We start from the raw sequence: 26,693 nt of genomic DNA on the forward strand, positions 1-26,693 counted from the left end.
TCTTGGCTTCTACGCACTGTAAACCAGGCATGGTAGTATACGCCTATAGTTTCAGCACTTGAAAGGTGGAGGTCATCCCTGGCTACACAGCAAGGCAAGCCTGGGCTACATGAGACCCTGTATCAGAGAGAAGCAAAAGTGGCACTGGCCATGTGCCTGTTCACTGGATACCTGGTGACCATACACCAAACCCCCAGACGTAACAATACAAAGTATCTTCAGACATTGCCCAGTGATGCTGGGAAGCCATTGAGCTCTGTCACCTTTGTTGAGAATGACAGCTTTCTCATAACAGTTTCTCTGTCACAGAAGCACGTGACAGAGTCAAGAGTCCTTGTCTATGTCTGCCCCAGCTTCAGGACCATGATTCTGGCTCCTGGAGGAAGACCTGGGTTCCAGGACTCTGTGCCCCAAATACCATCATTCCATGTGCCTCCATTTACAGAAAGAGGATGGACAGTGCAGGATGATGAACGCAGGGATGGACAATTTCTGGCAGCCACAAACAAGAATGTCCAGATGAAATTTTAATTCTGGGACCTTGCCTGGTGTCACGCTCTGCTTAATCAGGACTTGAAGACATGGTTGACACCAGCTTGTCAGGCCAGTGTGACTGCCTCCAAGCCAAAGAAACAGGCCAGGCAGGGGTGGAAACTGGGCACAGGGGTGTATCCATTCAGTGGGGTCCATAAGGGCCCCCAAAAGCCTTGTGTGATCTGTCTCTCCCTTCTACCTTACAGACAGACAAACAGGCACAGAAAGAAAGCTCAGTGATAGGTCCCAGCAAAGAGGACCTCAGCTGACCTCCTGTGACATGGATTTTCTCCAGCCCTGCACCTGTGACTAAACTCTGCAAGCTGAGGAAAATGTCATTGCCATAATACTCAAAATACGAGGCACAGGCTTCTAAACGGGAGCTTCCAATGTTAAAATCCCGGTGGTTGCAAAGCGATGTCTGTGAGAGAATATAAAACCTGCATTGGCAGCCACCCAGAAGGCAGGAGGAAAGCCCATCACCAATCACCAGTCAGGGCCCCCAGGACCCTCAGGGAGGACTGTGACAGCCACCACTGGAGATCTCTGCTCATCTCAGCCACCACAGGTTTTCTTGGGGTGTGTTTTCCTCCCACCCCAGTCCCCCTCCCCCCTAATCTGGCACCGTCAGCCCTCACCTCCTCCTGAGAGCACAAAGAAGCTAACCTGCTCAACTTCCTGGTTCATGCAAAGTTAATACTGTCAATCACACAGATGCCAGAGAAAATAAAGACTTATTTTGAAGGTCTGGAGCCAGAGGTACTCAAAAGACACGTCTTTCTCGGCGACCATCATGGTGTGTCTGACACAGTCCCACGTTACACATCAATAAGGTCCCCAAGGAAACAGTCTCCCAAGGTCCCCAGCACCCACTTGAAAAGTCAGGCAAAGTCATGTGTACACCTGTAACAACTTCATTAAGGGGAATAGAAATGGGAGAATTGCTCGGGCTTGCTGACCAGCCAGTCTGGGAAGGGACAGGGCAGGACAAGAAGTCACCAGCAATGAGCTGCTGGTTCTGTGAGACATCTGGTCTCAAGGAAGTTAGTGGAGAGTGAAACACAGGCAATGCTGGGTGTCCCACTCTGGCCTCCATTTGCATACAAACCACACACGCGCGCGCGCACACACACACACACACACACACACAGAGAGAGAGAGAGAGAGAGAGAGAGAGAGAGAGACACCTCACATAAAAGAAAAATAAAACGCTAACACTCATACCTGACTTCATTTCTGTCCAGCTTCAGGGTATCGGGGATTTTTGTTCTCTAGTTTTCAAGGTTGGTGCATAATGACTGGACACAGTAACAGATTTCGATGTGGCATTTCCCCATGTGCACATACAGTTTCAAGAATGTGCGCATTCCTTTATTGAAGAGTGTCTACAGGGTCTCTACTGCAGCCAGCATGTTGCTAGGCCCTGGAACAGAAGATGAGTAAGACCTGGAACTTCACTCTCAAGAAGTTTCTAGTCTAGACTGGGAACCTTGAGCAAGCATGAAAATCCTAAAAAGTTAGATGACAGACAGTTAGGTTCGATATATCCTCCCCCTGTCCTACCTCCACAACAACAAGGCCTTGGGAATGTGAGCCCTTTTGACCATATAGACAAATCCCTTTGAAGGAACAAACCAGGCAGAGCACAGGCCCTCTACAAAGCCACTTAAGGCATGTGTGTCCCTGTGAGCACTTAGCCAGGCAAAGAAGAGTGAGTCAAGACAGGACTGGGTAAGGCATGTTCTATACTTGACTGACATCACCAGGGGACAGTTTTCCACAGCTCACTTTCGTATTGTAGAGTCTTATACTCCCAGGGTCACACATCAGGAAGCCATGACCACCCCTCAGCTCTGCCATAGTTCAGGCTGCAACAAAATCTCTTTACAAAAACATTGGCCGGCAGGGTTATGGCCTAAAAGTCACTGTCTCCTGTCTATTGCCCTAGAACACACACCCCACACACATACACCTGGGTCCCTGACTGTACTCTGTTCAAATGCTACCACCAGAGAAAGACTTTCCTGGCCACATTCCAATGATGCCCTCCATTTCACTCCATCCCCTTTGCTCCTTTGGTTTTAAAGGATCGATGCCTTCCTTTAAAAAAAAGGTTATTTATTTTATGTGCATGAGTGTTTTGCCCTCATATATGTCTGGGCACCATGTGTGTCTGGTGTCCACAGAGGCTAGAAGAGGGTGTTGGAACTGAAGTTACAGATAGCCATGAGTCTCGATGTGGGTACTGGGTTCCCAACCTGGGTCCTCTGGAAGAGCAGCCAATGCTCTTAACCACTGAGCCATCTCTCCAGCCCTGGCTCTTGGCTTTTGTTCGGTTTTTCCTTGTTTTCCACCGTACTATTACTTCTGATTCTATGTGTCTGTCTGTCTGTTTAGAGTCTGTCTGTACTCTCTAGAGATGAGAACAAGAAATTTTCTCCTTTCCTTTACTGCAACTGTCCTGTGCTCAGTAAGTACTGGATGTACACCCGCCTGTTGAGTGAATGTGTGAGTCTTACCCATCCGCCGTGCCACAGCCCTCCTGCCCCCACAAAGTACAGCTCTCATACTTTGAGGCTGGAGACTTTCGAAGGGAGCCAGGGAGCCAGGCCACGTCCCCATCTCCAGGGAGGCTGTGTGCAGATCCATGACAGACCTCAAATGTTTTAACCTTTGCTCTTTACTCCAAATCGCTAGAGAAACATGGCAGTATGACAATCAAAGCTCCCTGCTCCAGAAGTCCAGGACATTGCTCTCTGCAACCAGACCATTCTCTCAGAACCTGCCAATTTGTCCTTTAGGACATCCAAACACAAGACCAAAAAAGAAAAAAGAAAAAAACCAAAACAATATTTTTCTGGTAGCCCAGCCAATGTGCACCAAATGCCACTGCTACTTTCTTTTTGGTGACTGATACCTTTTATTTTAAAGCAGAAAAAAAAATTTCCATGTTTCTTCCTCAAGCTACTATGGGTCCTTCCTCTCAGAACGAAAAACCTTGTCTCTATGCTAACATAGTGAAATTCACTGTTGAAACCCTCAGGGCTTCGGGAAAGAAAAAAAACAAAACCTTACCCCCTGCCCAGCTCCCGAGAGATTTTACAGAGTAGATTATAACCCCCCAGTGTCCCTCTCTTCCTTGTGAGTCACAAAACAATTGCCTTCCGGACAAGGCCAATGGCTGCAGGAAGGGAACTCTCCCAGGGAATCCACGAAGGACTCAAAGGGAGCTTTTCCTAAAGTGCAAGTCAGTGGGCCTTTTTACCAGTGCCTGTCAGACCATGGCTAGTGGACCTCTCCCTCCTTTGAGCCTGATCTACAGGGTTCACACAGCCTCCAGGTCCCTGACTTTCAGGCTGAGTGTTCGGCCACACTTTCTGTCCAACCGGTTCTGCCCATTATTTTTTGTTTCAGGGAGGATTATCACCATGGCAATGGACGTCCTGGTGACAGAGGCAGGAGGGGGGGGGAGGAAAAGAAACCCACCTGTAGTCAACCCTGATCCCTTAAAGCGAAAAGCATGTCAGAAAGTAGCAGCCCTGGAAAACGGGAACATGGACAGTGTTTTCTATCATAAATCAGAAAAGAAATAAAAGCCCACTAGAGGACATCGGAGCTGTGACCACCATCCAGGAGGGAAACCCGGCCAGGAGCACGTCCCTGGAGGTTCTGTACATTGCCTAGCATTGGGAAATTTGCTTGATATGTGCTTTTCCTTTTCAAAAAGAGCGTGGCAGAGAGGAAGCAGAAAACAGAGTCTGTGATTAAGGAAAAGGAAAAGTGGGTTTTGAATGTGATTCAGGTCAGTCCCTGTGACCCAAGGAGCCGCAGGGCACATGTGCCTCCTACCAGGGCAGCTCTGGTCTTTTCTGTTTGCTGTGCCCACAATGTGGCCTTCCTATCAGGACCTCTGTGGAGGCATGGGTGGAGCAACCCCAAACAAGTCCAGTTCCTGGATATTAGCTTAAGCACTGTGTCCACAGCATTGCAGCTGCCCAGGAGGATCGGTGCAGTCCCAATGTTAGCAGCAAGAGGAAATGGTGACTGCACCGGAAGTGTCCCTCTCCCCCCGCATCTCTCCCAGGGGACTCGCAACACGGACAGACACTGTAGAGATGGGCTCCCTGAAATCACAGTTGACAAACAGAGCTATAACAGTGACTTGTCGGTTCTTTAGGAACGCTAGTTTTCTTTAAATAAGCAACGTGCTCTGCGTATGCTGCCAACAGTGACACGGTGGATGTCACAGACGGATGGTCCCCGTCCCTGTCCCCACCCCCTGCTAAGCATGTCCCAATTCACTTGCCACATCTGTGACCCTCATCTCTACCCCACCTTTTCATTGAATTGTTCCCGGCGTGGGCACCAGATTTGTTTTCTTTTTGCCTTGATTGCCTATAAATATTTCAAGCGTTTTGGGGTCCTGACAAAACCAGGAAAACAGGGACAGCCAAGAAGTTTTTATTAGCTCGGCAGTGGTGGCTCACGCCTTTAGTTACAGCACTCCGGAGGCAGAGGCAGATGGATCTCTGTGAGTTCAAGGCCAGCCTGGTCTACAGAGCGAGTTCCAGGACAGGCTCCAAAGCTACAGAGAAACCCTGTCTGGACTCCCCGGCCCCAAAAGAAGTTTTCAGTAAGAGAGCAAAGCAGGTGGAGAAAAACAATTATAAAAGAAGGCCAGGTGTGCTGGCAGGCATGCGTATTCCCAGAACCTTGAAAGTCTGAGGCAGGCAGACCTGAAGTTTGAGACTGGTCTGGGCTATGCCACAAGTGCAAAGCTAGCCTAAGCTACATGGTGAGAGCCCCATCCCAAAGACACAAAGGGTAGGGATGCGGCTCATGGGACAGTGACTGTCAAGCAGGCCCAACACTAGCAAAAAACAAAACAAAACAAAAAAACCCACATGTACAGAAGAAAGGCTTAATGGCAAGGAGACAGTTAATGGGAGAGAGAAAAGGCTGTTGAGCTGTGTGTGGTGACTGGGTTTGCTCTGCATGCTTACACTGTGGAAGGGCTCTCCTCCCTGCCTTGTGAGCTACTCATGCAGCAAGGGGGCCAAGGGGGCCAGCTAAGCAGGCAAAGGTTGTCAGAGCCCCAAGACTGGTGCTTGGGAGAAACTCCACAGACTGCATAGGGCTGGGCTGGCCTTTCAGAATCAATTAAGGATGGCCAGCCCCTCTGACCACATGATAGACTAGCACATGCCAGAAGAGCAGACATGGTGGTGGCACAGAGAATGTCTCATGACATCTGTGTGTTTTGGGGAAGGATCCTGCGGAAGGAACACCTTGGAGAAAAAATGTACAGACCAGCAGCCTATCCACCACAGCGCTACCACCTTCCTATGAATGAGATCCTGAGAGTGCTTGCCATTCTCAAAGGAACCAGAGGCAGAAGCGAAGAATGGGGGTCCCAGATTGGACGGACAGACAGACAGACAGACAGACAGACAGACAGACACACACACACACACAAAACATAGACAACCCCTTGCATAGATCCATGACCATGCATGCACATATTCGTATGTACACACACATACACACACACACACACACACACACACACACACACACAAAACATAGACAACCCCTTGCATAGATCCATGACCATGCATGCACATATTTGTATGTACACACACACACACACACACAGACACTGCACAGGGAGGGTACCCATCATCTTTGATTTGACTGTCTCATCCTGAGAAGCTTGGGTGTAACCCCTGGGAACGGGCTCTGAGGCCACACGTGGATGAAACTCCTTGCCTGGTGACAATGATGTCATGTCTCCCAGGCACTGGCTCCCTTGGGAATGTGTGAGTGGGTCCCCTGGGGCAGAGAGCAACTGCTCGGGGTGATTCATACGTGCTGCTCCCAGCCCTGTTCCGTCCATTACTCAGCCTCCGTCCAGAGCTCACACAGAGCTGCTCTGCAAAGCTACCAGGCATTGCTCTAGGTTCTGCACTTGGGGGACAACAACGGGCACTCGGGACAGCCTCTTCTCCACCCCTGCCTCCCTCTTCTGTCACTCCCAAGAAACCATGACATGCTGTATGAAGAGTTGAGAGAACAAATCGAAGTGAGGGGTGACAGAGGCAAGAAAAATGTTCCCTCTGTTGAAACCCATGAATCACCGCACGGGTGGCCTCCTTTAAATCAGAAGGACACCTGTGCTTACTCCCACACCGCAGCCCGCAGTATTGCTGCTCCTGGAGGGTCCTGGCTACCTTACCGCCTCTCTATAACAAAATAGAACATGGCCGAGTATCAACCAACACATGCAACTGTGACCAAACTCGTGCTTCCCAAGCATGGCTGAGTCTCTACAGGTGCCCCTCTCTCTGGCCGGGAGCGAGGGGGTGGGGAATCGGAGACTGTGCTCTCAGCTCCCTGACCTCTGCTGTTCAAACAGCTGAGTGGGGGTCCCTGCCCCAGGGACCTCTGTGATAGCAGGACTCAAACCTGGAGGTTCTGAGAAAAATGTATGACCACTGCCGTAAGAAGTTTCCAGTTGAACTCTCTGTCCTCGACTCCTCTTCTTCTTCTGATTCTTCTTCTTCTTCTGATTCTTCTTCTTCTTCTGATTCTTCTTCTTCTTCTGATTCTTCTTCTTCTTCTGATTCTTCTTCTTCTTCTGATTCTTCTTCTTCTGATTCTTCTTCTTCTGATTCTTCTTCTTCTGATTCTTCTTCTTCTGATTCTTCTTCTTCTTCTTCTTCTTCTTCTTCTTCTTCTTCTTCTTCTTCTTCTTCTGATTCTTCTTCTTCTGATTCTTCTTCTTCTGATTCTTCTTCTTCTGATTCTTCTTCTTCTTCTTCTTCTTCTTCTTCTTCTTCTTCTTCTTCTTCTTCTTCTTCTTCTTCTTCTTCTTCTTCTTCTTCTTTTGGTTTTTACGACACAGGGTTTCTCTGTATTGTTTTGGAGGCTGTCGGTCCAGCCCGGCCTCGAACTCACAGAGATCCGCCTATCTCTGCCTCCCGAGTGCTGGGATTAAAGTCGGCAGTCCTCGACTCTCTTATTGGAGCAAAAATAACAGAGGGGCTGGGGAGACCGCTCGGTGGGTCAATGCACTTGGTGCACAAGCATGAGGACCTCCATTTGAATCCCAGCACTCACATAAAAGCTAGGTGGGCGTGGCTGCACATGTGCCCTTAACCTCAGGGCTGTGGAGGCAGAGACGGGAGGATCCCTGGGGTTTGCTGGCTGCCAGTCTGGCTCCAGCTTCATGGAGAGACCCTGTCTCAAGAGAATAAGGCGGGGATGAACGGAACAGGACACCTAATGTCCTCCCCTGAGCCTCCTGAGGGGTGGAGGATCTTTTTTCTTTAATTTAAGGTGAAATTGATTCTCAGTTCACAAGGACAGGTTGCAGGTTGGTTCTGGCCCAGGAACCAGTCTGCCAACCACTGGTCAAGAATCAAATATTTTTAAAGGAAAATCTCTGAGAGTTTTCTTTAGAAAGGAATATAATCATCACCATCACAGCACTTGGTTCTGTGAACAGATGCCAACATGGAAAACCTCTTTGCATTCTCGGATTGACACAGGAGATAAGCAAATGTTGTCCCCGATTTCACAGACCTGAGGCTTAGAAGAAGACAATGGATTTGCCAAGTTCCCATAGGAAGGGTTTAAATCCAGGGAGGCTGGCTTCAGAGACACAAGGTCACGTGGTATTCACCACCCTTAACAGGGTGTATCAAGGAGAAGTGGGTGACTAGTCAGGGTCTGAGAAACCACCCCTTACGATTTGTGAACTAATTCAGAGAACCCTCCCATGGGAGCCACCATTCAGGAGGGCCCCATTCCTACCTTCTGTGTAAATGCCTCCCCCAAGCATTTATTCCGTGGCCCCAATGGCCTCCCAGAATTGCTCAGGGTTAGGTGGGGAGAGGTGTGGGTGCACTTTACTATCTGTGAAGGACTACTCTATATGGTGAGTCATAGAACTGGGGTGAAGGAATAACTACAGGGGTATGGACCCGGGAATGTTAGCTTCAGTTTCAAGGGATAAACCAGCCTCGCGCACAGTGAGATCCTGACCCGGTTTCCTTGGTAGGGTTCTGTCCCATGTGTTACACACACAAAGCCTTGGCCTTGGGATACTCCATTTCTATCCTTCCTCAGCCTCCAGTATCCAGGCTGGATATAAAATGCCCTCCATATTGGGTCTACCTCCTGCTGCCACCAGACAGAATTCCACTCAAAAAACGAGGCCCCCGGGGGAAGAGAAATGGGTGGTGGCTTTTGGTTTTAGGCTCACTGCCTGATTTCCTTTCCACCCTGGGCACCAAGGTACATCTGGACAGAAGAACACACTGCCTGGCTGCCTCCGGCCCTACTACACCCAGAGCGAAGCTGTGGATCCTGGACAGAAACCCAACCAGAGTGGGGGAGAGCTGTCTGCAGCAGAGCAGCCCTCTGCCCTCCAGACAGGCACGCTGGCTTCCTAATCCTCGGGACTTCAGGAGGAGAAGGCCAGACTGCCTGGGCACGCGCTTGCTCTCTCACAGAGATCTCACAGACAGGAGGCAAGACAGGGAGGCGAGCTTTTCATTATGTAAAGTGCTTGGCTCGTTCCTCTCTTTCTGCATCCTGCTAGCAATTTTGTATCCGGTTTGGGAATTCCAGAAACATCTGCAATTGTCTTTTGTCCAACCACACATGTGCAGGCCGAAGGGCTCGATCATGTTTCTACCTGCAACACCCAAGACACAGAAAAGCGGAGTCACCACCCCTGCAGGATTGCACCTGCCCCTCCTGCAGAGACCGGGCACCTCACAGACTGCCTGGTGAGGAATGCCCGGACAGGAGAGATGGTTGGCACTTTACAAGTCTTCTAACAGCGGAGACATCAGCCCAGCTATGTGTGGCAAGGGAACGATAGACCGTGAAAGGGTGTGGCTGGGCTACATTCAGGATCGCTAGTCAAGGTCCCTCTTGCTCTAACTCTCTGGTTCAGTCAACCCTGATGACCTCAGAAAGGCTCGTTAGCTGTTAGGGCTATTTAAAAACAAAAACAAACAACAACAAAAACCAGGGTCTCATGTAGCCCAAGCTGGCCCTGAATTTGTGGCATAGCCAAGGCTGGCCTCGAGCTCCTAGTCCTGCTGCCTCAGCTTCCTGAGTTTGGGGACGAGAGAAGCGCCTGGCCATACCTGGCTCAGAAACACACTCTGGAGCATGAGGCATCCAAACTGCAAGGGACTTTTCTCTCCAGAGCTGGATCCCCTCCCCCACCTTGTACCTCTCTGGGCTTGAATGCAGTCCAAAAAAGTATCCACACCCCAAGTCTTAGTGTCTCAAGCAAGCCGTGCACTTGACGTGACGAGGAAACGACACCCAGTCAGCACTTGAGCATGGGCTTGTGACTCTTCATGATCACTATCCACCATCAGTGATGGCATCCAGCTGCCTCCCTCCCTCAGGGTAAATCCTGTTGTGTCCCACCCAGGGCTCTCTGCCTCCACCACCTCCCGGCTGTCTCCAGGAATCTCGTGATTCTCCCAACTCTTCAGCTCTGAGGTCACCCCACCTTCCCACTGTTTACCGTCTACTGGGTCTAGATGAACGTCCCCAGTCCCTACGGGGACAGCCCTTTGCCCTCACTTCACAGTGACACAGTCTTGTCATTTTCTATTGGTTCATAGGTTGTGGTAGTTAACGCTGCTAACTTGACAGGATCCAGAAATCACCTAGACCCAGGCGGTGGTGGCGCATGCCTTTAATCCCAGCACTCGGGAGGCAGGGGGGCAGGTGAATCTCTGTGAGTTCGAAGTCAGCCTGGTCTACAGAGCGAGCTCCAGGACAGCCAGGGCTGTTACACACAGAGTCCCTGTCTTGAAAAACCAAAAGTTTAGAAACATCTAAACTTTTAGACAAATCTCTGGGCCTGCCTATCAGGGAATTTTTGAGGAGGAAATCAAGGCAAAAGAGAGCAAGTCACTTGGCCAAGGTCTCTCTCTCTCTCTCTCTCTCTCTCTCTCTCTCTCTCTCTCTCTCTCTCTCTCTCTCTCTCTCTCACACACACACACACACACACACATACACACGCACACACACACACACACACACGCACGCACGCACACACACACACACATACACACACACATACACACACACACACACACTCACACACACACACACACACACACACACACACTGGTGGTCACACAGCAAATCTATTTCTGGACAGCACTGCATGGCTGCCTCCAAGTACACCCACATTCCAGAAAGGGCCCTGTGCACACAGAAGAGAAAAAAACTGCCAAGAGTCGCCCCAGTACCAGCCATGGGCCCTGTGCCCTCACATTTCCTTCAGTGGATAATTCGAGTCTTCCTCAAAGGCAGAAGACTACTCTTCACGGACAGCAGAGAAACAGAAATGAATAAAGATGGCTGGGGGCAGGGGGAGAATGGAACAGGAGGAAGGAAAGTTGCGACAAGCCCAAGGAGGTGGCACTTTGCAACTCCTGAAGTCTGCAGTCATAGAGGGAGGAGGGGGACATGAAGTCTGACTTCCCAGGGTCCCGGAAGCCAAGCCAGAGATTTCGTGTGAAATACCCACCGTTTAAACATAGGCAGCCGACCCAAACCATTTTAGTCAAGATATAAGTTAAGAGCTAAACACACCCAAACTGAGGCCTCTGGGACTCTGGCTTATGAATCCAGGCCCCAGGAATGTCCTTCTGGTTGGAAGATATATTCTGGAGACAAAGAGAGGCATGCCTGAGAATCCTAGATCCGGAACAACTGTGAGTCTGAACTCAGCTTTTCTGGCGTGAGATGGAACTTCTGACTGGGGGGCAATGTCAAATCACCTACAAAAACCTCTATTCCTGGATGCACAGTGCCCACATAGCCACAGGCAGGCTGGCTGCTTGGCATGCTGGCTGGGGAGACCAGACAGCATGCCCAAGCCAGTGGTGTCTCCAGCTAATCTCCCCAAGTACCCTTCTTAAGTAACCATGGTTCTGATTTGAGAGTAATAATGACGACAATAAATTAAAGAGCAGAGTCGCAGTGGTTTCCAGCTTCAAGTCATTCTCTGACTGAACATCCTAAAATTCAGACAGGCGTACACAGGAGAAATGACCCTAGTTATCAGGGCCAACCCATCTCCCACTTCCCTTCCTATCCCATCCATAAAACACAGTGATTTACCGAGTCCTAGGGAGGGAACCTCTCGCTTCCCCTCTGCAAAATTTATTTCTCTTTAATGGGCTGCCATGCCTCTCCATCCTACTCATCTCTCCCTCTGAGTTTGTTTGCTCACCCGCTCCTGCCTCCTCTTCCAAAGGACAGCCTGTCACTGTGCAGAAATGCTTACAAACAAAAAATTCAAGCCAGAGAAAGCTGCCTTCGACCCAGGCCTGGCAAACGCAGGGTTGTCTCAGCCCCCACCTGGCTTTTATTGGGGAAAAATACTTATTACAGGGAATAAGGCTGGCCTTTGGGTGAGGAATGGGAATGTAGCTCAGAGTGTGGCTGGGCCCTGGGGATGGGGCCGTGAATTCCCACAAGAGAGACACAAATGATTTATGTTCCATGCACACAGCTTGGGGACTAATGGAGACTGGGATCTATAATTAGACAACCACTGCAATTACTCCAAATTCCTACCCTTTCTTACTCCCTCCCCATTCTTGTCTTCCCCAATAAGCAATCGCCTGAAGCCTGGAGGCAAGAGGTTAGAGAGTAAGGGAAGGGCTTAGAAGTTAAATGCCTGCCTATGAAGGTTCCTGCCTCTGCCTAGGAGAAGATCTCCTCCCTCCCAGGGAGGGTGGGGGGTGATAAGCCCTCAGTACAAATAATTACAAACACTTGTCTGTCATTCTTTACAGAACTTTTTGATTGGCATTTGTTTATTTGATCCTTACAACAACCCCTGCTCTTCCCATAGGATTCTGCTGACAAATTAGGAGAGACAAATAAACCCAGAGACTTATCCCACATTATAGCTAGATAGTGACGATTTTGACCCAGGTTCTATTTGGGTACATCTACCAAGGTTTTCTAATTTCAGAGGACCAAGCAAAGAGAAATCAAATATACAAACACACACACACCATATATATATGACAAAGAACTTGCTGCACAATCATGAAGACCCATGTTCAGATCCCCAGCACCCACATAAAAGTTGGGTAGGTGTGGAGTGCGCACACACACACACACACACACACACACACACACACACACACACTCACATAGGAAATACCACACACTCCCCCCAAAAATTGTAAAGGTCAAATGAAACATTTGAAAGTCCACCTCGGATGACTTTGGGGCAGAAAGAGCCAAGCATGTCTTCTGTTGAGTCACATTTTGTTTTCAACAACAGGAAGGATCTACCATCTCCTCCCCCATGGCATCCCAGAATTATGTTCCTTCTCTTCCCTTGGGACCCCAAATGCCTTTTAATCATTGCAATGACTCCACAAGGAGAGCCATTATGCAGAGACTGTCAGGCCTGATAGATTCCAGATCACCCATAGCTCTGGACAAGCTCCCTGGTGGTCAACTAGTCCAGATGACTCCCTTGAGAAAAGCTAGGTGCAAAGGGAAGGCTAGGCTGGGGTCCTCAGGATAGGGCACTACCCTCGCCTGCTCAGAAAGAAGGTCCTCTATGAACAGAGTCTGTGCAGCCCAGGACATGCCTACTCTGGTAAGCAGAATGGGGTCTACTGAAGTGAAATGAACATTTATTTCTGAAGAAGTCACACACGTGTGCAGTCAGAATCTGACTGTACCAGTCTTGGTTTGTCGGAAAGCAGGTAAGAGCAGGTCTCTGGCAGGAGAAATCCACCCACATTTAACAAGGTCAGCATATATCTCGGGCCTGGTAGACCAGAAGGCTGGTCTCCCATTCCTGCTTTTTCTCCCATGAAAATGCTCTTGTTTGGTCCTCACCTATGAGAGGCACTCAGGAATTCTGCACTTTGTCTTTAGCTTCCCTCATTAAAGCAGTTTCCTTGCCATGTCTGCAAAGCCTGGCTCGTCATTCTGGGCTTAGAGATTCAGAAATGAGTCTTAAATTAAATCTCGCCCAGCCTTTATGCTCCTACCAGATGGCCTTGGAGAGAGTAAAATGAGATCCTATGGGGCCTAGAGAGATGGCTCAGTAGGTAAAGTCCAAGCTTGCATCTGCAGCACTCACATACAACCTAGGAATAGTGACAAAGATCTTGGCGACAGATGGAGTAGTGTGGAGACAGGTAGATCCCAGGAGATTTGATAGCCAGTCAGTCTAACCACATAGCAAACTCCACATTCAGTGAGAAACCCTACTTCAAAATGGAGTGATAGGGTCAGAGAGAGAGAGCTCAGTGGGTAAAGGTGTTTGCTGACAAGTCTGACAACCTGAGTTCGATCCCTAGGACTCACGAGGTAGAAGGAAGAGAATCAACTCAAGCAAATTGTCCTCTGACTTCCATACATAGGGCTGTGTGTGTGTAGGGGGAGGCTCCTTCCTTTAAAAGAATCAGAAAGTTCTGACACTTAACTTTGGCCACTTAATTTAGTTCCCTCCTCCTGGGTCACCCAGCCCTTCATGAGGCATCAGCAGGGAACCAGATCTTATTTTTACGTGGGTACCCACAAAGCCATGAGAAGCACTAACTGATATGTAAGGTAGTTATTTAATCACATATGTGTTTAAGTGTACCCAAGGATTTCTGCAAGGTTCTTTTTGAGAGAAAATTCTGGCACACGCAAAGGAAAGGTTCTCTGACCGAGTTCCCAGTCTTGTTATTTCTGACATTTGGGGCTCATTTGTGTGTGTATGTGTGTGTGTGTGTGTGAGAGAGAGAGAGAGACAGAGAGACAAAGACAGATACAGAGACAGAGAGAGAACAACATCAAATGATATCCCTTGGACACCAACCACTTTTTAAATTGTATTTATTCAGAGTCTCTCACTGGTCTGAAGTTTGCTAAGCAGGCTAGATCAGCTGGCTAGCAAGCTTCAGGGATCTGCCTGCTTCTGCACCCTCTGTGCTGGGATTACAAAGACACACCACCATGCCTGGCTTTATTAGATTTGGGTTCTGTGGTGAGGACTCGGGTCTGTAAGGCAAACACTTTCTGCCTAAGCTTGCTCATTCTCTGTGGCAGGAGATGAACCTGTCTTGTGCATTAGAAGAAACTCGGTGATGCCCTCGCTCACTAGATGCCAGCTGAACCCTTTCCCTGACAACTTGTAGCCACCAAAAATGTTTCCAGCCGTTGCTGAGTGTCCCCTGAAGGAGATGAGAGACTGATCAATTCTGGTCGATGCCACTGACCCATTGGTAGAGGTGGGCTAAGAAGAACTCAAAGAGAGAATCTACTTCAGAGGACCTATCAGATCAGTCCCCTGGGCGATCAGACTGAGAATGAGGTGTTCCCAAACCTCAATGTGACCCAGCAAGGGAGCACAATGGCTTCCTGCATCCAGACAAGATCAAGCTTCTGGAGTCCAATCCTTGGCAGAGGCAGAAGTAAGAGATCCTGGGGAAAGGAAAGCTAAACTCGAACATTGCTGAGAAGCCAGGAGCCTGTTCCAAGCCCTCACCTTAAATAAGATGAGCCCGCTCTTTGTTGCTTCCGTGCTCTTGGGTTCTTCTTGGCCAGCATCATTAACCCCAGCTCACCCAACCCACATCTCCCTTTGTCCCTTCTAAGGAAAGGTGTCCTTTGGTTTCCTTACGGGATAAGAAGAAAAAGAAGACCGCAAAGACCTGCGCTGCTGGCGTTCACCTGGGCAGGTGGCAGCACAGCCTCTAGAGCAGTGGTTTTCAACCTGTGGATCTGGACCCCTTCACAGGGGTCGTATATCAGATAGACTGAATATTGCATATTTATATTAGGTCTCTAACAGTAGCAAAATTATGGTTATGAAGCAGCAATGAAATAATGTCATGGTTGGGGAGCGGGAGTCACCACAACTTGAGGACTATACTAAAGGGTGGCAGCATTGGGAAGGTTTGAGGACCACTGCTCTGGAGTCATCCTGGGGCTGGAGTGGAGCTGGGACCTTGACTAAGACACCAAGGAAACGAAGGCCTGCTGGGGGTGGTGGGGGGGTGTGTGGTCTGATGTCTGATGAATTGAGAGACTGCAGTGCCACGTGACTGCCCAGTGGAATGCAGGCTCTATTCTGTGTGCTCATTTCTTTGAAACAAAAGCAAGCAGGGAGGACCACAAAGAGATGGGGAAGCAAGAGCCACTGGATTCAGGAGACAGACCCGGTCTGCAGGGAGCCCCTGAGGAGCCTGGTGACAGGTTCTTGTCAAAGCAGCAATGAATGGGGGTGGGGGTGCTTGTCCTGCTCATTTTACATGGCTCTTCTCTGTAAGAGACAGTCTACTTCCACAATGTGTTCACTGTACCTTCCTCTCTTGACCCCACACCGTCCAGGGAAGGAGGCTCCAGGAGGGCTAAGCCTGAGAAGGCAAACAAGTCCAACCAGGGATGTGTGCAGGGGTAGGCCACACACCGCCACCCCCAGAAAAGGAAGAAAAAAAAAAAGCATATCGTCTCCCTGATGGTTTTTGTACGTGAAGACCCAAACAAGTGGGGATGTGCCGGACTTTACGTACAAACCCTGTTATTAAAATTGGTCTCAGGGCCTGTGAGATGGATGGATGGTAAAGGTTCTTGCCACCAGGCCTGACAGCCTGAGTTCGAATCCCAGAGAGGAAAAAGCCTCTGCAGGTTGTCTTCTAACTCCCACACACAGGGGCATCTTTGCTTACCCCAGGACCTATGCACACAACTAACTAACTAACTAAATATAAAACAGTTGGGTAAAAATAAGAAGAACATGGGTTTCGTTCATTTCCTTTCTCTTCCTTGTTTTTTAATCTTTGCTGCTATTTATTCATTTGGGTAATTTTTTGAGGCAGAATCTTTCCACACAGCCTGACTGGCCTGCTGCTCCCCCCTGCAGCCCAGGCTGGCCTAGAAAACCTAGTGGGCCTCTTGCAATCTCCTTTGAACAAATCGGGTGCTGTTTCATTTCTAAGGAAGAGGCTGCTGCAGGCTGAGTAGCTGTTCATAGCAACTGTTCTGTACCCCCTGCCTTCTCTTCTCTGTGGAGAACCTCCTAGACTATCTGGGCCCTTCCCAGCATCCTAGCAACCTGCCTTCATTTGCTAAACAGTCTAGATGTCACATACACACACACACACACACACACACACACACACACACACACACACACACACACACACCAAAAAACCTAAGTTAGCTTCTGTGGGAAGCCCCAAAATGCGTCAGAATCTTTGATATCACACCGCCCAGAGAGCTGGGGACCCAGCAACGCAGACAACAATGCCCTCCCCCAGGTGGCCGCCATGTTGGGCTGGTTCCATCCTGCAGCCCATCTCCCAGTCTCCACCTACTCAGAAGTAGCTTTTCTGGTTCAGCGTGTCTTCCTGATGCCTCCAACCCTGCTTGCTGTCTGCTACCCTCCGATACAGCTCAGCTTTCTTACTTCCTTGTCTGACCCAATATTGATGTCTCTCGGAGGAAAGCCCTTCTTCGGCTTGCAAGTCCTGCACTCCATGACAGCCCTTGCCCAGGCCTCGGGGCCCCCAATTAGGGCAGGATCAGAAGACAGCAGTATCGGAGGTTGGTAAAGAAGGATCCATGAACAAAACGGGCGCACGGAGTCTGCATGTATGAGAGTGGGGGTGAGGCGCACACGTATGTGGAGGTCAGGGGTTGACCTCTGGCATCTCCCTACAGTTCTCCCCCGTATTTTTAAGACAGGGTTTCTCACTGAACTAAAAGCTCAGCTGATTGGCTGGCCAATTAGCCCTGGGGTATCTGCCTTGTTATACACCCTCAGCATTGGACTGAAGGGCTCAGAGTACCATGCCTATTTTTACATGGGCATTGGGGATCGAAACCCGTGTCCTCACATTTATTTATACAGCAAGCATTGTATACACTGAGCCATCTCCCTGCTCCCTGCATAGATTTCTGGAGAATTTTGTTTTAAGCTTGCAAGTCCCAATAACATAAATCATGGTTCAGTGTTAGGATCTGAAGCGATTCCCCCCAGGGGCAGCTTGGAACCTCCAAAAGGCCCCTCCTCTTGAATCTCTGAAGATAATTTTGGTTGTCACAACCACTGGGACGGGGGGGGGGCACTTTTAGCATCTAGTGGAAGTCAGGAATGCTGATAAGCATCCCATAACACACAGAAAACCTCTGCCTACCCACCCCCTAAAACAACAAGAATTCTCTGGCTCCCAATGTTACTGGTGCCCAGTTTGAGAAACTCTGGCCTCGAATACGAACGAGATGGGCATGCCCCCACTTCCCAAAGCCAAGCTGGAGCTTGCTGCAATCTCTGGCATCAAGGAGGAGCCATCTTCCCTCAACACCACAGTCCAACAAACACAGCTGGGAGCAGATCCAGGAAAACCTGAAGGATCAGGGCAAGAGGAGAAACCAGGAGAAGAAAAACAGTACCAACATGATTAAATAAATTAGCCCAGCTAATTACCGAGTGTCTAACTTAGCACCTGGAGCAACAGCTGGGGGTGTACAGAATTGAGCAAACACCATCCCCAACCCAGACAGGTACGGGGTGTGCTGTCCTGCTCCCCACTGCCTTCCTCCGGCGTAAGACATGGCTGAGAGAGAGACTAAGCGATAACGTCTTGGCGCAGAGTGTCCACCCTCTGGAGGTGGGTTTCCTACAGGCGGTACCTCTGTGTACCTGCGCACTTCCCGTCCCCCAAAGACAGGGCTGCTCAGGGTAATAAACCGCCTCTTGGGCTGAAATCTCAGTTTCCAGTCTCCTGCCTCCGCCAGGACTGCTCGTCACGGGCTTACGAAATATCGAGGGAACGCTAGTGTTGCCCTGCCTCCTTAGTCAGCTTTAACAGCTCCCCTAGTCTGTCCCTCTGGGCTCAGCTGTGCTCTCTCAATTTCCCAAGTCTAGAAGTGCTATCTCTTTACGAGGTGTTCCCACGAAGACCCACAGCGCTGCGACTTAATGCTGTCACTTCCCTCCCGAAATTGCCACCGTAAAGTCTAACTACAAGCTGTCTGAGCTGGCCGTGGTTGGTGTTTTTACGTTACAGCAATCAAGTCAACCACACTGACTACAATGCCGCAGGCAGCTCCCTAGGGATCACGGCTGCCCACGTCCCCATCCCTGAAATCAACTCCACATCAGTCATGTGGCTACAGACAAGGGCAACCCTTTTCCCACTCAGGGAACATCTTTGAGTTTGATTTACAAACTGCTATTCAAGAGATTCTCCAAGATTCCATTTTTGCCAGATTGAATGCCAGCCCCCCAAATCATAACCCGTGGGCACATCCTTATTTAAATGAAGAATCTTTGCGAATGAAATTCAGCAAATTCTGCGTGTATCCAGATGAATATCGTGGATTTAAATACAGTGACAAGTGTCCTGATAAGAGAGAGAAGAGGAGACAGACTCACAGAGAAGACCACATGAAGATGCGGGCAAAAAGTTGAGTCAGCAGATTCTGGAAGAGGCAGGGACAGATCCTTCCTGGAGCCCATGGAGACAACACAAGTTTCTTAATGTCTTGGTTTCCAGACTGTAAGAGAATAGAATCTTACTGTCTTTAGTTGCTAAGAGGGTTGATAAGTTAGTCTGGTACTCCACTCATATACACATTCAGCCCCACCCCTAGCCAACCATGTTGCCCTATATAGACACCTTTAGCATAAAAAATATGGAGCCCAGACATATTGATTCACTGGCACACACATTATATACCCATTCTGTCTAAATGTCACCCCATGAAAATGTCCATCTTCAATAAAAATAAATACATAGTTTGGAAACCGTGGAGATGTGGAGGGCAAACACAGGCTGAAGACACACTAAAGGGGTCCCTATATACATATCAGGTATACAGGGAATTGAAGACGGACATTTATTTTTTTATTCTTAAAACTCCAGTAAGGCAAATATGAAGTACAAATTGGCTCTTAGGATTATTTAATGAGACAAATAAAATCATAATTCCTTATGTTCAAAAACAGAGACAGTCCAGCATACTTGATTATATTCCAATTCTTGTGTGTTTTTTGCAAGCAAAATCTCCCTGGGCCAGCAATTACTTTGACACACATACACTGGTGACCCTGTGAGTTAGAAACACATTAGGATTTGTCTTTGGGGTAAAACGGGAATTTTTCTCCATAGGGAAATCCCTACACTCCCAATAAATAAATAAAGCAATTGCCTAGAATGTCCCTAAATTTCTAACAAGTTTATTTTAATCGTAGTGTTTTATGTCTCCCATTGCTAGCACTTTCTTCAAGGAAATGTAGAGCAGGGTGGAGATGGTGCCTCAAGATGTAGAAGCTGTGGAGACAAGCAGATGAATGCTGGAACCCTGGGAAGGCAGTGCCTGCAGGTGGACGACAAGCACTGAGGCCTGGAATGTTCCTGCACGTCTGAGGACTCTCGAAACCTAGTATCACAAAGATCTAGTAGATTAGACACTCTCCACCACTGTGCCTTCCAGTAGCAGAACTGCACTGTCCTGGTTAGTACTACAAACTTGATGCAGACCTAGAATAACCTGGAAAAAGGAATCTCAACTGAGTAACTGCCTCTACCATGCTAGTCTATAGGTATGTCTGTACAGGACTGTCTTGACTGTCTCAATTGATGTAGGAGGGCCTAATCCACCATGGGCAGCACCATTCCTTAGGCAGTTGGTCCTGGGCTGTCTAATAAAGCTAGGGAAGTACGAGCCAGTGAGGGAGATAACCAACAAACAATATCCCTCCATGCTTTCTGCTTCAAGTTCCTAATTCAAGTTTCTGCCCTGACTTCCCTCAATGATGAACTGTGACTTGAAAGTGTAAGCCAAGGAAACCTTTTCATCCTGGAGTTGCTTTTGTTAGAGTGTTTTATCACAGCAACCAAGACCAAACCACACCCCTTGGTCAATGGGCAGTTGGACTAGAGCAGGCTCTGGACTCCATGAAGGCATACGTGGAGCCTTCCTCTTTACCGGTGTCCAGGTTCTACTTGGACAGGGCCATCACTGGATCCATGAAGGCATACGTGGAGCCTTCCTCTTTACCGGTATCCAGGTTCTACCTGGACAGGGCCATCACAGGACTCTTTAAGGCTGGCGTAATGAGCAGGAATATCTAAGGCCCTGATGCAGGGGGTATTCACAGGAGGAAAAATGTGGAGCCACAAGACAATTGGAAGGTTTTCAAGAAACTTTGTCCCTTTAAAGAAAGCCGAAGCTATTATTTGTATTTCAGTCCACATTCATTTAGAAAGCTATTCAGGATGAGGCTGCTTCTCAAGCCAGTCACAGAAAATTGCCCATTCACCATTGTGTGACCGGAGTCCAAAGACCATGTCTGAATAGGAGGCTCTTCCCTCAGAAGATGGAGACAAGAACAAACTGAACCCTATCCTCGTGGGAGGGATGTCCCCTGCGCAGAAGCTGTCATCACACCTTCTGCTTCCGGATGAAGTGTACCCTCACCTGGTCTACTCCATCTCTCCTCATAGCTTCATGATATTGGTTCAGTAACAGTTCAGTACTGACATGACAATGAGAGAGTAGTAACTATAAAGACAACTGAATCCTCATGCTGGGAAAAGAGAGATTCTCTAGAAGCTTAAAATTACCAAACTGTTTTTCATTCCCATGTGGGACTGAGTTAAATGTTGAGGGAAGCTAGGCATGGTACACACCTTTAATCCCAGCACTCAGGAGGCAGAGGCAGGTGGATCTCTGTAAGAGGGAATGAACTTCTGAATGGTGTGGGCTCTTAACCCTTCAAAGTCCAATCCCAGTGAAATACCTTCTCTAACAAGGCCATACCTCCTATTCCTTCCCTAATAGTTCTACCAAATGAGGACCAGTCATTCAAATATATGAGTCTATGGGGGACATTCAAAGCACCACACATACCACGTTGCTCGCCCTTTTCTTGCGTTCCCATTTATACTTACTGTGACTAAGCAGTGGCAGGTATCACCACTAACACTTTACTATGAGTAGTGTAGTGATCCCCAAATACTATGCCACAGATTCACCCTTAAATATGCATATGCATATATGTGCATACAGATAATCTAACCTAAGATTGTGTTTGTTGATATCACTTCCATTGTTAATCTTATTGTCTTGGTTCTTGAGTATGTACCTTAGTTTTCTCATGAAAAGATATGTTTAATAGAATGAATGGCAGGATAAGAAACATTCATAAGGCATTGCTTGAGCCCAGTGCGATACACTGTTTTGTTGCTAAGGAAAACACTCAAGGATTGCTGTCATCAAAACCAGTTACCTTTGCCTTTCATCGAATGCCATTTTTACCTAAAGAAAATAGATAGACTATGTACTTGGGATATCTGGGAGACACCTTCCCATAATGAGTTTTTAAAGCCTGTCATTTAAGAGAAAGAATAATTTTGACTGTTGACACAATTCGGAACTCAGTCAAGAATTAGACTTTTAGACAACGCATGCCTACCACCACGAGCATCTACTAGGGCACTTTTGGCCAGTGTTAAAGAAAGGGACAGGGGTTGGCACTGTGCATGTTGGGGAGACCTGCATGATGCAGGGAAGAATGGTTTCTCAAATGACCAAGAGAAGGCGACTCAGAACCTGGCACAAGTAGAAGACTCTGACCTCCACATGCAGGCTTATACTCACACACAGGAACACACGTATCACACACATACACACTTTAAAACACCTCCTACCTGCACACAGACAGCAGGAACATGAATGAATATACAGCCAAGTGAAGCATTTAATTAACTCCTACATTTCGTGTTGACGCCTACAGTGCAAAGGCTGGCATTTAAAAAGCTCTCTTTGGCTGAAGTTCATAATAACCCAGGTTCCTAAAAAAATGGAAGTAACTTTTTTTTTGAAAAGCAAAAGAGTTACCAAATTCTCAAGAAGGGATTATGCATGATTGCTTCAATTACGATGTTAAAGAAAAGCCACAGGGAAAATGTGAAACTGAAAAAAAAAACCGGCCTGGGGTTTGGGGGTGAGGCCTCTCTGCTTCAAGAAGAATATTGGGGAGAATCTTGAGTTTGTTTACCTTTTGTGAGCAGGGACAACCGTCACTAGCAGCAGTGCTCCCGAGTCATTAGAAGATGCTAAGAATATTCTTTAAAAGCCTGCTTGGTCTTTGGTCACCTTGCTCTCTCTGGGTGGCCCAAGCAAACTAATTCTGGGATTTCTGTTTCTACAGCCATAAAAAGACGCTAATGAGCATGCCCAGGGGAGCAGTGGGAACCAGAATGCTAAAAGGAGGAGAAGGTTGGCTCTGAAACATTTTTTGGAATGGGCATCCATGATTTCAGATGCTCCAGAGACCTCGCCTAGCAGGAGGAGACACCCTGTAAACCGTGTCCTCTCCCACTTGGACGGCCTCCAGCAGCCAAGCAAACCGCCACTGTTGACAAGCAAGTTGCCCCAGCATCCAGCCTTGGGCCCCTCAGTCCCAGCCCCCAGAACCCGGAGGCGATTTCCTGGTAGGACCCGAAGCACACAGACCCCCTTATGAGGTTTTCCATGCCACCTCTCTGGGCAGCTCTGGCAGGCCAGCATGACTCCCTTGGGCTGCATAATTAGCAGGCCTCAAGTCACCAGGCCTGGTATGCTGCGGTTGCCCCCAAGCCCCCTTCTTGGTGGCGCCACTTCTGCCGGGCTGTGCACACATATCCCCAATCCCCGGCCCCCCCCCCCGTGCCACCTCACCAAGTGTGGGTCCCCACGCTCAGCACGGCAGCTCTACTCCAGGCCACCCTCATCCTGACATGTTTCCTGATCTGCTGGCATAGGGCGAGTGGGTCTGCAAAGGCCCTGCTGTCACCGCCTTGGAGCCAAACTTTGTCTCGGTTCATTTAGAGACTTCCCAAGCTGGGATGGGAAGAGAAGCCTACAGAGCAAAAGAAATCCCTGCTCATCGATTGAAGAGGGTCCTTTTTCCCCATCCACATCCATCACTGGAAGGTCAAGTCTTGGGAGGTCATTGAGTCCACGTCCCTGACTTTAAGGGGACTGACACACAGTGTCCTCTGTACTAATACACAGCAGCCAGTGCCTACTTGAAAATGAACTCTGAGAGGCGAACATGGAATGGATACAGGACTCACATAACCGAGCATTCTGTGCCCGTCTCCTTGCCACGCAGGGCCCACTCCTCTACGCTGACACCTTCCTCCCAGCCAAACCCACGTGTTGCCTTCTTTGAGCCAGCCTGCCAAGAGCCAGAGATGCACACCAGTTGCTGGGCTTTCCATGTTAAGGACTAGGCAGGAGGGGAACACTCCCTTTGTGTTCCAAAGTGCACATTCAGCTTCAGCAAGGGAAAGGATTTTTTTTTTCAAACATAATAAAAAAAAGTTCTATGACTTTAATTAAATGCACTTATTAAAAAGGGTGAAATATTTGGAGCGGCTGTTTCTGTGCTGGAGGCACATTGATTTTCCAGCGTGCTGGAGAGTGTCTGCATCCGCCTGCTCTAGGCCATTTTTAATGCACAAATAAATCCGCACCTGACGTGCTGACAGATTATTATTCAGTGTGGCAGCCAACAAAAGTAAACACAGGGGCAGGTTTTAACCTCTTGCAGGCCCATCGCTTTCCCCGCTGGGCCCAGCTCAGGTGTATGTGCAAGACCCATCGCTGGCAAAGCCTTTTCTTACACTTAGGCATCCTCCTGTTCTGGAGCCTGGGCCTGGAACTAGGAGGCTACACCCCTATCAGGCTGTCTGCAGGGCGGCATCAGCAACAGGGTAAGGGACTGAGGGAAGGGACACAGAGGGAGATGGACAACACATGGTGTTTCCTAAGCCCCCTGCCTTCCATCCTGTTTATAACTACAGCCAAAGATCCGCAGGCTCCCACACTGCAGGCCATCACAACCTGCCAGCACAGGCCACTTAACCAATCTCTAGACACCAGAGCGGACTTGGCAGACGAGAGAGCCTGGCCAGGCAACTCTCCTAGCTCTAGCCGGTATGAAAGAGCCAGGACAGCCACCAGGAAGCTGATGGGGAACTGAGTACCTGAAGCGACAGAAGTAAAATTAGTGTAGTCTGAAGGTACTTGGTGACACTGAGGACAGAAGTTGAGCTCCCACTGTTCTGCTGAGATGGGTTATCAAAGCAATGCCCCTGGGGATACGCAGGCTACAACCGACAAGGATTCCGGCTCTACTCCACAGCCAGTGGAGCTCAGTTACGCCGTTGCCCTACCTTTTGGCTGTTTAAGACCTAGGTTTCCTCATCTGTACAATGTCTTCCTCTGAGGTGGGGTGAACAGAGGACAAGGCTCCCCGCCAGCCCATCAGCCACCACCGCAACTAAGACCAGAATGCTACGTATCTGCAAATAATAAGAGCTATTGTTACTGTAATTGATGGGGTGTTTGCCACAGCATGTGCACAGTGCTAAGTGCTTTAATACATTATCTCATTTTATCACTGGATTCCCCAGGGCGCAGATCATTAGTCCAATTGTCACTATGACTAATTTGAACAAGCAGTTCGTGGAAGCAACTTATGGTCAACTGTGCCTCACCGGCCTTATCATCCTCAGTTTCCAGATGAGGAAAATGATTCCCCAGGAATCCAGCTCATGAGTCAGAAGAAGAAGCCACAATTTGCCTAAATGAAGCACGTTGGTTCAATTATAGAGGATATCAATTGTGAACAGGTGGAAAATTATTTTTCCACTGTGGATAAATTTGAAGATACATAAATGTGTGCTTAAAAAAAGAAGAAATATCTGGTACAATGAAACATGATCAAGTAAACACAGGAATTCCCGTAATGGGTGTAAAGGCAGAGTAACCCTGTTGACAGCATTCTGCCAAGCTGACCATGGTGACCCTAGAATCTGGGAGAGGAGTGTTGATACACATTTCATCCCAAAGCTTCTCTCCCACCCTGTCTCTTGGTGCTTGGGTTGAATTCACCCTTGCGTTTCTGTGTGTGCATGTGCATATCTGTGTGTGAACATGTTTGCCAGGTTGCATGTATACATATGCATGTTGAGGCCCAAAAGTCAGTGTCAGGTGTCTTCTTCAATTGCCTTCCACCTTATTTTTTAAGACAGGGTCTTTTTAGCAGGCCTGGCTGACCATCAGGGCACAGGGATCTTCCCATCTCTGTCTCCCCAGTGCTGGGATTATAGGAAAGCCCCACTAGGCCTTGCTTTTCATGTAGGTGGTAGGGATTTACCACAATCATGCTAGTGTGGTGAATAGTGTACTGACAGAGCCAATTACTTAGTCCCTGAATTTGCCCTTCTCTGCTGATTGTGAATGTTTAGGTTGCAACAGAAGTCAGTATATTTAGCTGCAAGTTTTTCTACCAGCAGGCAGATAGTCAGCCATTTCCAGGCCGATCATGTTTCTTGTGGATATCTGCTAATCACATGTATTTTGGGGAATGTCTTATTTTCTGAAACAGAACTGACTCCATTACTGGGTGTGAAAACTCAGTCTTTTTAGTGCCAGACTCCCTTGCAGCTAGAATAGAGCACCAGGCCTGGAATCTCCCAAGAGACTATGGACTATGCCCAACTTTGAGCCTGAAACAGCAACAGAAGCCCCAAGAGACCCATTCTGGTGGGTGTGGGAGAGTGGCAGACCTAATTTGAGGTTATTACAAAGATCACAGTTAAGCATTCCAGCTCGCATAACAGTGGTTAAGTGGCAGGAGCTGTGTTCTGATTGGAGAGGCAGCAGGTCTAGCACAGTCTCCTATACTCGGGGAGGTCAGGTCGATTGAGATGGCCATGTTAAGCAGCAAAAGCAATGTCATCTCCTGACCAGCTCTACAGTGTCCCTGCTCAAAGGACCTCCAAATCTCATTTTCTTACTCTCCCAGAAATGTTGAGCTGCTGCATCTGATTTCTGTGACCTCACTTTTGACTTTAATTAGCCATAGGCAGTTTATGTTGCATGAATACAAAGAGTCAGATGAATGTGAATTCCGCACAAAACTCCCAGCCCTGGAACCCAGATCTCACAAAGCTAAGCTTCTTCAGTGGGTCTTGTTGTTTTCCCTTTATTAACTTTAATATTTTCTTGCAATAAGATCTACAATGGAAAATGCGTTATTTCATGAGAGGAGAACTCACTGGATTTTTAGAAATAAAAGCTAT

General features: G+C 48.4%; 1 long non-coding RNA gene across 3 annotated transcripts in view; it reads right to left on the reverse strand.

Moving 5' to 3' along the window:
* Nucleotides 1–26,693, reverse strand: part of LOC121141552 — a 156,858-nt gene that overhangs the window by 56,564 nt on the left and 73,601 nt on the right. The window contains exon 2 of one of the 3 annotated variants that reach the window (XR_005878494.1): nucleotides 18,986–19,107. The exons of the other annotated variants lie outside the window; for them this stretch is intronic. This is a non-coding gene — a long non-coding RNA (uncharacterized LOC121141552). The remainder of the gene's footprint in view (nucleotides 1–18,985; nucleotides 19,108–26,693) is intronic. 3 annotated transcript variants of the gene reach the window in all.

Source organism: Mesocricetus auratus, unplaced genomic scaffold, assembly GCF_017639785.1.
Source record: "Mesocricetus auratus isolate SY011 unplaced genomic scaffold, BCM_Maur_2.0 Super-Scaffold_100007, whole genome shotgun sequence".
Lineage (NCBI taxonomy): Eukaryota > Metazoa > Chordata > Mammalia > Rodentia > Cricetidae > Mesocricetus > Mesocricetus auratus.